Source organism: Rhyacophila brunnea, unplaced genomic scaffold (assembly GCF_057557595.1).
Source record: "Rhyacophila brunnea isolate RB1 unplaced genomic scaffold, BYU_Rbru_1.0 scaffold_6, whole genome shotgun sequence".
In the NCBI taxonomy this organism is placed as follows: domain Eukaryota; kingdom Metazoa; phylum Arthropoda; class Insecta; order Trichoptera; family Rhyacophilidae; genus Rhyacophila; species Rhyacophila brunnea.
In genome coordinates this window covers 1180919-1192423 of record NW_028233276.1, presented here as the reverse complement: position 1 = coordinate 1192423, position 11505 = coordinate 1180919, and the positions used below count along the sequence as shown (strand labels likewise).

Below are 11505 nucleotides of genomic sequence, written 5' to 3'. Positions count from 1 at the left end.
TTGAGATTTTTTTTTGATAATTTACAATTTCAACTGTAGTAATTAATAAATATGTATCTGAAAACACTAAAAAGATTTTTTATTTTTTTTTTAATTTCAAGATAAACTGGCAATTGTAAAAAAAATGTAATAAAATGTGAATTCGTTGCAGGGTCAAATCTTACTATTACATTATATTTTATGGCCATATTTATTATTAAAATTTAGTTTATTAAGTTTAAGATTTTTTGTCATTTAGATTTTTAACTAATTCATCGTTTTAATATTTTTTATATATATATTTTAAAAAACATCGATTTTTACAAAAATATAAATGTGTATAACTTGAAATCCTTTTTATTTATATCAAATTTTATTTTAGGCATGGTCACAATATTGAAGCTTGATTTGATATAAATAAAAAGGCTTTCAAGTTATACACATTTATATTTTTATAAAAATCGATGTTTTTAAAAATAAATATAAAAAATATTAAAACGATGAATTAGCCAAAAATCTAAACGACAGAAAATCTTAAACTTAATAAACTAAATTTTAATGATAATTATGACCATAAAATATAATGCAATAATAAGATTTGACCCTGCAACGAATTCACATTTTATTACATTTTTTTACAATTGTAAGTTTATCTTTAAGTTTAAAAAAAAATAAAAAATCTTTTTAATGTTTTCGGATACATATTTATTAATTAATACAGTTGAAATTGTAAATTATCAAAAAAAAATCTCAAATTGCAAGCTTCGTATATTTCCGCTAGGTTCTCTGCTGGCATGCGTCTCCCCCTTAAAGACTGTAGTGAAGTTATGACGGAACACTAGCCTCTAAAGTCGTCGGTCACAGATTCAAATCCCGTAGCATGATTCAATTCACACGTTTGTGGTTTTCTACATGTATTTGGATCCAGATGTGTTGAAGTGATGAAGGTGTTGATTTGGAGCAGTGGCATTTATCTGATTTTTTTTATTGAAAATGTAATACAATTCGGAGTGTTCATTTAAATTAAATCCAACGAAACTGATCCCAACTGATATTAATTCATGTCAATTAACATGTATACAATTAAATTACAATTGTTTAATTCAATAATGAATATCGACAAGATTTATAAGTTAGATTTTGTTTTTGAAAATAATAATTAAAAAATGTCAGTCACATAACTGCATTATCTGAAAGTTTTTCAAATTCCGCGACTACTATGCAATTCATTTAATTTTATTTAATTCATTAAAAATTTGATTATGTGGTCCAACAGTTGGACGGTGATTTCATGTGATATGTAATGGACATGATGAGTTTTTTTTACTTACAGCTACATTAATAATTTCATAATAATTGTACGAAGGAAAGAGTGGCCCGTTTTCGTCCCTCGGATCTGAAACAAAAAAATCATTCAATAATAAAAAAAAAAGCAAAGTTATAGATAACACACATTATTTTGATTTAACAGCGCTGCGCAGGCTGGATTTATTTACACTAAATTATACAAGCATTGGTAGCGTTACATTATTGGTTACATTGTAGGTCACAACAGAGAGTACACATCATCATTACGGGCCATTATCGTAACACCTTTAATTTATTTGACGCCGACACTGGGGCGAATTGATATATTTAGGCACATTGCGGGGATTAACACCGAAACACTTTATCGGACACGCGATTCGTTTTAAGGGTGGTTATATGAATTATTATTAACACATTATCGGTACAAGGGGTGCACTGATATCAATTTAGGATAACATATCGTCCGGCTTATCTTGACGATCGCGCCACTCCCCGCAGGAGCGGCGCATCCGTCGAGAAACGATTTCTCCACGTCCGGTTTATTTAGGGGTTAATTGCAAACTGAATCTTTTTTTTTAAAAAGCCTGATGGTTGGTAAGGAGGCAGGAGACGCGTCGCTACGGCTGTGGGTTGAGGGGGAAGCTATCCGGCCAAGTAAAAACCTAACGATGATTTTTTTCTGTCACTTCGGCCGAGCGACCATCGATGCCCTTGGTTGCAGGCAGGTACTTTCTTTTGTCACCGTGGGTACCCAAAATTCGTATCGTCCTTTTGAAAGATAATGTTTGTAATATTGTTCGTAAGGTAGGGCTGTGCAACCTTTTAGTTGGGGAGGTGTTTCGATATTCATGTTAAATTGTTGATTTGGAATTTGAAACGTCATCGCGCTATAGTCTTTTTTTGTCTGGTAACAGTATGTACCTATGTAGTATAAGGATTATGCTTTAAATACATCATCACGTTATGTGCTGTCATGTGCTGTTACAGTAAGCTGCCACTACGGGAAAAAAGTGTGATGATGACTGATGCTCCCATTCCGTAGCACATTTTAAATGAATATTGTCAGTTAACAAAATCTGCTGAAATCGCCAGAACAACAATGAGGTCACCTCACGCATACCACGCTACATCAGCAACCGGATGACTCAATGAATGTTTTCTATTATTTTCTACATGCCTACACATTTTCGACTCGTGTCAAAATCGCATGTTCTTTGTTTTTAGTAGTTTCCTCTGTGGATTTTCTATTTAATTATTATCTATGTCTGGTGTTTATGTCTATTATCTATGGTCTGTTCAATATATTATCTATGGATGCAATATCGCAAGTACAGTCGAACTCGGTTATTACGATCTCGGAAATAGCGGGATCTCAGATGTAATGAGGAAACATTTGTTGACATTTTGGTTTATGATTTTCTCCATACATTTATTCACTGTTATAACGAGCAACTTATCGGATATACCAAGCTAAAATACTGTTAATGTGTCGATCGTTTAAAAACATTTCGACCCTAAGCAATAAAATCCGATCGGACAGGATGCCGCCAGGGTCGGATTACGTTTACGACACTAGTTAAGTGTCTAAGTACCTACCTAATTGTTGTTTCGATGACAATAATAAAAAAGTATCCACGCATATGGTTGAAAAATCCAAGGTTTGTGAAGTCCGTAGGTACCTACCAGTGTTCATTACAGTAAACACTTCTTTTTTAGTTATGAATGCCATGCTTGTTTTGGGGATTTTAATGATGATTTTAAGATTTTTTATTTTCGACTTTTTGTGTACTTAATGTACCGCTCATTTAAAAATACTTATTCTCTGATATAACGAGTAACGCTTATAACGAGCAAATTCAGTCGGTCCCATCTTCCTTGTAATAACCAAGTTCGACTGTAATTTTAACGTACGCGCGCACGTAGAAACTGTTAAAATTAATTGAAATTACCATGAATAAGAATACCGATCTGGACATTCACTTAAAAATGTCCCTCTGAGGCGGACGAAACCGGTCCTAATTTATTGATTAAAAGTGGAATAAGTACTATAAAAAATTGCGTTTTATTAAATTCAACAACAATTATAATATTATATTCAATAATGCAAAAAACATATTTTGAACAAAATGTCACTTACGATGTCTCGTTTCTTAACGCTCAATATGTATTTACCTATTATCACTACTTATATTCATAATTATATTTAATGATATAAATATAATATGGTATGTAGACATGATAACAATTCATTTATATACGATATAATAGAAAAGGTTATATTTTGTTCTGATATTTGCCATAATTTGCGAACTGACATTTATTTAGACAATGATGACATCATACAATACGAATTGATTATGTAATATTATAATATTTGACCTACTACATTAATGTTAATAGCATATTAGCTACATGAGATCAAATCACATTAAAGTGATGATTTATGTGTTACCGAAATCAAGAATTTGAAATATGAAAATATTGACAGTGACACAGATAGAAAGTTTATAAGTATGACATATTTTTCCAGTTTTAAATTAGTTTAGATCAGTGGTATTTTTTTTGTGGGGAATGGTTGTTACGAGGTAGTCCCAGAAGTACCCGACCTAACAAAGAAAACACAAAAAATTTGGGAAAAAATATTTTTATTTCTCTACGTAGTCTCCTTTTAGGTCGATACACTTTTTCCAGCGATGTTCAATAGCTTTGATACCCTGTTTATAGTGAGAATCGTTGAGCTCCTCAAAATAGCCATCAACCGTAGACTCCACCTCTTCATTGTTGGCAAATCTTTTACCACCGAGCCATTTTTTCAAGTTTGGAAACAGAAAATAATCCGAGGGGGCTAAATCTGGCGAATAGGGTGCGTGAGGAAGCAATTCGAACTTTAACTCATTGATTTTGGCCATTGCGATAACGGATGTGTGAACTGATGAATTATCCTGATGAAACGAAACTATCTTTTTCGCCAAATGCGGTTGTTTTTTCTTGATTTCATCACTCAAACACTGCAATAAGTTTGCATAATACAATTATGCAAATATGCATACATGTTGATTGATTTTCCTTTCTGAAGATAATCAATGAAAATTACTTCACGCGCATCCGAAAAAACTGACGCCATGACCTTTTGCCTGCAGATGGAACTGTCTTCGCCTTCTTTGGAGCCGATTCTCGTCTTTCAGTCGATTGTTTTGACTGTTCTTTCGTCTCAGGTGTGAAGTGATGGACCCATGTTTCATCCATGGTTATGAATAGACGCAAAAACTCTGTTTTATTGCTGTGAAACTTCGCCAAACACTCAATTGAAACATCCTCACGATGCTGTTTTTGTTCCATTGTGAGTAATCGCGGCACCCACCTTGGGCACAGCTTTCTCATGTCCAAATTTTCAGTCAATATGTGATGTACAGCACTTTTTGAAATGCCTACCATGTCTACTAGCTCGCGCAATTTCAGTTGACGTTCATCCAATACCATTTTGTGGATTTTCATCACCATTTCTGGCATGGTCACCTCATTTGGTCGACCACTGCGATGTTCGTCTTGGCAGCTCGTACAGCCTCGTTTAAACTCAGCAACCCAATATGTTACTGTTGAAAACAAAGGAGCAGACACCCCCAGAGTAGAATCTAGCGCCGCTTTGATATTGGTTGGACTGAAACCTTTCAAATGAAAGTATTGTATCACATAACTATGACCAATTTTTTCCATGTTTACAAATTCACTAAGAGCGTTCACTGTTGATGGCTGACAAATAATTACTGAACAACGTAGCATCGTCAAACTTCAAACTTAGGCTTTATAAAGTTGGTACTTTCTATCATGGTTATTATTTTCAAACAACAACTGCTATCTATACGTCAGGTCGGGTACTTCTGGGACTACTGGTACCCATGCGCCCAACCAAATAAGTCCTTGTACTGGATCAAATACACATTGAAAAACAATATTCAAATTATTAAGCGGCTGCAGGATTTAATAGTAAGTTAGCAAACTTATTTGTAACCGGGCAAATAGTTTTTTGGCTTTGCAGGACAAGAGGCAAAGTCAAGGATATTCAGAAAGTGGGCTAATGATCAGAAAAAAGTAATTCATTGTACAAAATGTAAGTTAATAATGAAAATAAGTAGACTACTGTCCGACAAGATCCAGGCAATAGCCAGAAGTCGCTAGTGCGGTTAAAAGTAGGAGGAGCTTGTTAGTTCACAGTTTTAACACGTGGACAACTCGTCGCTAACCGGAAACGCTTCAATCGAAGTGCGGTTAAAAATTGGAGGAGCTTATTAGTTCAGTTATTAGAAATGTTTGAAATACAGCACTAATAATGAAAAAGATAATATTGGTTTTTTGAAATAACGTTTTACCATATTGAGGTTCAAGGTTAATACTTATCATCAAAATTGATTGCAAACGTTCATGTGTTAATGCTGACCTGTATTGAAATTTTATAAACGAGTATTTCACCTATGAAAATTTAATATGTTTAATCAGTGCGTACAAATCGCATAGTCTTCGGTTAAATTTACCTCTTGACATTTTCCTTTTAGCGTGTTTTAACTATTGGGTGAAAGCTCGTCAACAGTCAAATAAATTTTGAAATATGCAACTTCTGCACTGACTTGACCTGTGAACTGTAGTTTGCCGACCCACGAACAAGTTACTAGGGCAATGTGGGTGCAATAATATACAATATAATTAAAGCTAATTTAAATCAACTTCAATGCTTATTTTCGTTATAATTCAAATTATTTATTTACTTTACATATAATGAACATGACAAATTATAAATTCAAAGCGTTCACAACATGAAAAAAAAAATATCTGTTAACAATGTTGAAATAAAAATACAGGATAATACGAGTAAATAATAAAAAAGTACATGGAAGCACACAGAGTGAACTAGGTTGATAGACCTTTTCTTAAAAACTCATAAAACAACATCCACCAAAGTGGATACATTCTGACGTAAGTGGAATATATCAATATCCAAAGTGATTTGAATGAACATAGCTATTGCCCTCCCAATTGACATTATTAATAGCAGATTAGTTCTGCACCTTGGGAGAACAAACAACGAATTATTATCAGAGACACACAAGTCAATACCACCAAGAATGGCAGAGATTCCATTTACGCCGCGTATAAGTTGGAAAAAATATGTAGCTAAATAAAGATCCCTTCTAAACTTTAAGCTACAGTATGTAAGCATACCTTAGAGAAAGTCAATCGGATAGAGCCACAGATAATATCCATACAGCTGAAAGTAAAAGTCTCAAAAATGTCTTCTGAACCCTTTCCACCATAAGGCCGTACTTCAACTGATGCAGGGCCCAGACAATAGACCCAATCTCAAGTCTGCTTCTAACTACTTTTACTATCATTATCATAGCCCAAAATATCAAGTTTTTAAAAACAGGCTCATTGACAAAATGATAATTGTGCAGGAAAGCAAAAAGGCGAATCAAATCGTTATTGGTTGGAAAATGGGTTTAATATTAAGTAAAAGAATTTATATATTGGTTTTTCTTATATTTTGTAATATAATAAAAGGGAAAAAATGTAATAAAAATATATTATCCTACGTTCTTGTGGAGTTTCATACACAATGAGCAGATTTTTGCTTTGACTACACTTTCTTCTCCTTTAATTTATGAAATAATGAAATCGATTTTAGTAGTTTTAATGATACATTCTTGAGCACTTCCTCTGTTGAACAAATTGGCATTTAAATCTCAAAAATGAAAAAAATGCGATGAGCCTGTTTTGCATGTAGGTACCCTCATATCGTTGGTGTTTTGTAAAAAGGGCGAATCAATCATTTTGGCGAAATCGAGATTTTAATGAAAATACAATATGTACTCCACTAGCTTTGTTGTGTAAAAACGATAATCGACTAAAATTAAATCAATTAAAATTACGAATAAAAAGCAAATGTGACATATTAGGCCTTTTAAAATATTATATAATAATCCCTATTATAATGTCAGTATTTTTTCTAAGCTTTATTATAAACTTGCTAGATATTTATAATCATCCACAGGTCATAAACAAATAAATGTCAATAGTTAAAAATCCTCCTGTAAAATAGCATTTTGGTTAATTCGCCCTTTTTACAAAACACCGACGATATATAATATAAAATTAAATTTTAATACACTCATCAATAGAATCAATAATTAATATTGTTTTTTTTATTAATTGAATTTGCGTCCACGTGGTAGATGTACATTTATAACAATGGCTCTTCTGATTTTCAAGTTGTTGATGTTGACAACCGTTTGTCAAAAAAAAAATGGTTTGGCCTTAGATTATATAAGCATAAACCCATTATCTACATACACATTGTGGTAATTCTCTTCTTTAAAGTAGTTTATATGTATTTTTTTAATTTATTAAATTATTGCTGTACCTATATGCAGTAAACTGGACAACAGCATAAATTTGGTTTTATTATAATTATGTAGTTATAGAGCGCGATGCTCAATCGTCTGTCATAATTACAACAAAACACTATCCAGAAAGCCTTTCATAGTTATGATCGAGTTGTCTATGGTCCACCAAATCTGCAATAGCTTCGTTCTGTTTTTCTATTGAAAATATTACCATATATAAAAATTCTCTTTCTCATAATTTAGGTAAATTATTTTGTAATTGTTAAACGATGACAAAAATATGAAAAAAAAAAAAAAAAAAATCAATAACTATAAATACACAATTAATATTTAATTCAAATGATTAAATGTCTCCGCAATTAGTGAATAATATAAGTTATTTTTTGACCCATGTTTTTACCGATACGAACACTTGCCGTTGAAATGTCAGATTTTGTCATTTACAATTATTACAAATATGCCATGATGTGAATAATTATATAGAGTGATTAAAACTTATATTACTATGTTGGTGTGTAGGTAACTAAGTACTTATATATTTTAACTACCTATCTATTGGTTTAATATTACATAAATGTCTAAATCCGAATAAGAAAAGTTAATTCATAATTCATTGACACTGACATTTCAATTCGATAATCGGTTTTACTAAATTAAGACATGTACAGAATCAACGAAAGTAAAGGAAAATATGTCGTATTAAATGTCACGGATATTTAATAGTTGTTCAATACCCATATTGAGATCAATTGTTAAATGAATTTGAGTGTATGGGCTGTTTATAGACATGTAAATTTATTTTGACAGCAGCTGTCAGTGGTAAATGGTAATACAGAAGGGGGCGAGTTCATAACAAAAGTAGTCTATGGTTAAGGATTCCTTATCTCTATAATCTATAGTTAACAGATGGATTTCGGCTATTTACCAATTTTACTGTAAGTTTGTGGTAAGTACGAATTGAGCATTACGCCCATAACTAATTTCTGCACAAATTTAGCATTAAATTAAAATATCAAGGAAGTATATTATATTTGTTTTGAATTTAAGCCAAACAACATTTTTATTACTACTTTTACAAAATTATAATATATATATTTAGTTTTAAATTATCAAATTGAAGCCTCCCCCTCAATAATGATCTATGTTACATTTGGGCATTTTGAGATAATTAAAGAAAACCATTTTGTTGAGAAGAAATTATTTATAATGAAGAGGCCTCTCCTGAATTCCTTAAGAGCGTACTTCAGTGAAACGGCAAATAATTTTCAACAGTAGGTGTGACGAAATTTCTCACTAGTCGCCAATCGGAGACTGACCGTCGAGGTGTTCGCACGTCGATTTGTTTTGTCATGACGTCGGATGAAAATATTCTTAAATCGTGTAAAGATGACTAAAAAACTTTAAGTATGTACTTAAAAAAGAAAATGTCAATGAATATACTATTATTATTAGTAATATAACAATAAACATAACATTAAATGGACGCATGTTGGATTTTTATGACAAATTATATTTCGTTCGGCACGCGCCATTTGCACAATACGCGCATCGCCTAGCCACGATCTTTTTAAACCATGCCTCATCTAAATTTTCCATGTGAATTTTTCTCTGTGAAGTCTTTTTGCATCAGCAGGGTTAACAAAAACTCTCGTGTCATCCTTCATTTTGACAGATGCATGGGAGGATAACATAACGGATCAAAAACAAGTGACTTAGTGTTGCTAGATCAAAAAAATAAATATGCCTAAACAGAGGCAATGTGATGTAGATCATTGTTGCATATTTAGTTCAAAACTGCCAAAATGCGACATAGATCATTATTGATGGGGAGGCTTCAATTAGAGAAGGTGTAGGCACTGATAATGTTGTATACATAGAAAATGGGAGTCTTTTGAGGTTTCCCCACAATGAAGGGAATTTCAGTTTTTCAGTTTCTAATGATCGACATCTATTTTTCGTAAAAAAAAAATCTTACAAAACTTCTTCGTGAGGCGGCCAAGATTCAGATTGGATTCTATAGCTAATGAATAAAAAAGTTACAGAAAGTGGTTTTATGTAAAATAATATCTAAATATATGGCAGCTATCGACCATAATTATGTCAAAATTAATTTCAGATTATATCATGTTTAGGTATGTAATACGTTGGTGGCATTTTAATTATATTATTATATTATCATATTAATTTTGCATTTAAAAAATGAAGACGTCCCTATAAAAAAGGTCTAAGTATATATAATGTAGTGTCAAAAGTGATTTCAATGGGCCATGTATACACAGCGTGGGGAATTTAATTTTTATAATATTGCCAGACTTTTTATCAAAATTCGTTCGAAAAGGTTGGCCAACATGAAAGAGTGGTCTACGTGCGATGTACAATATTATGATAGTTTTACTTTGATTTTTTTAATGTTTGCTCTATTAGTATCTTAAAATATTATTTTTAAGATAAGAAAATGCGTATCTTTCAAAATGTACCAATAAAACATTGAAATTGTCGTTATTTGTGTATTTTTTATCTATCTTGAAAATTTTTGTTTTTTGATATAGACTCTTTTTATATGGAAGCCTTGAATAGTGATATGATTAATTTGAAAAAATTGTTTATTAAGGGGGATGCTTATACTATCAGAGGCGAAAAGAGGCACCTAACGGAAAAATACAAATATAAATAAAAAGGATTTCAAGTTATACACATTTATATTTTTATAAAAATCGATGTTTTTTAAAATATATATAAAAAATATTAAAACGATGAATTAGTCAAAAATCTACACCACATAAAATCTAAAACTTAATAAACTAAATTTTAATGATAATTATGACCATAAAATATAATGCAATAATAAGATTTGACCCTGCAACGAATTCACATTTTATTACATTTTTTTACAATTGTAAGTTTATCTTTAAGTTTAAAAAAAAATAAAAAATCTTTTTAATGTTTTCGGATACATATTTATTAAATAATACAGTTGAAATTGTAAATTATCAAAAAAAAATCTCAAATTGCAAGCTTCGTATATTTCCGCTCAGTTTTCTGCTGGCATGCGTCTCCCCCTTAATAGGTAGGTATATAAAATTACCCTCTCTTAATGAAAATCTTATTAAAGTAAGTAAATAGCTACATAATGCATAATACGAGATGGTAGATATAATATCGTCTCTGTTCTGGCAGAACACACTAACTGGAGAATACTAGTTTTGAGTAATTTGATTTTGAAGTTGTTAAAATGTTTGAAATGGTCTATCGTGTGAGTTTATTAAGTAACCGTAAAAAGGATGACTTTAAAATAAAGACTGTTTATTTATTAAGAAGGTTTCAAGGTTTCCAGACGGTAAAGTTTGAAATAAGGAACATTTTGGTATAACTAACTCAATATGTCATTTTTTCGAATTAGTGTCTTCTGCCAGAACAGTGACGATACATTATAATAATAGTTGGTTGTATAGCTACTACTGGATGCTCTATTATGATGTAATATACGCATTTCTAGTGTATTTTCCTGACAGTATGAAATTGCAATTAAAAGATAATGTGATTGGAATTATTCGTAAATATCAAGGATACATATAATCCTAAAAAGGAAATATTTACAAAAAATCTTGCATTAATATTGATTATTTATAAAAATGAAATAACACTTTAGTTACCTTGAATAAATTTAGATGTTATTAGATAATAAAAAAACATTGACATCATATGCCGGAAAGAAAACGCGAAATGAAAATCAGATTAGCGAGTATCTGTGGGCCTTGAGGGAAACACCAGAGCACACTAGGACTCACTGTAAATGTGGAGATAAACAAATATATGGACGTAT

The 11505-nt window shown here is 31.4% G+C and overlaps 1 protein-coding gene across 1 annotated transcript in view; it reads right to left on the bottom strand.

Annotated features, from left to right (window-relative positions):
* Window positions 1–665: 665 nt before the first annotated feature.
* The window catches only part of pasi2 (Protein), a 30176-nt gene continuing 19336 nt past the window's right edge, over window positions 666–11505 (bottom strand). The window contains exon 8 of the mRNA XM_085956633.1: window positions 666–1375. The gene's annotated coding sequence lies outside the window, so the exon portion shown is untranslated. The remainder of the gene's footprint in view (window positions 1376–11505) is intronic.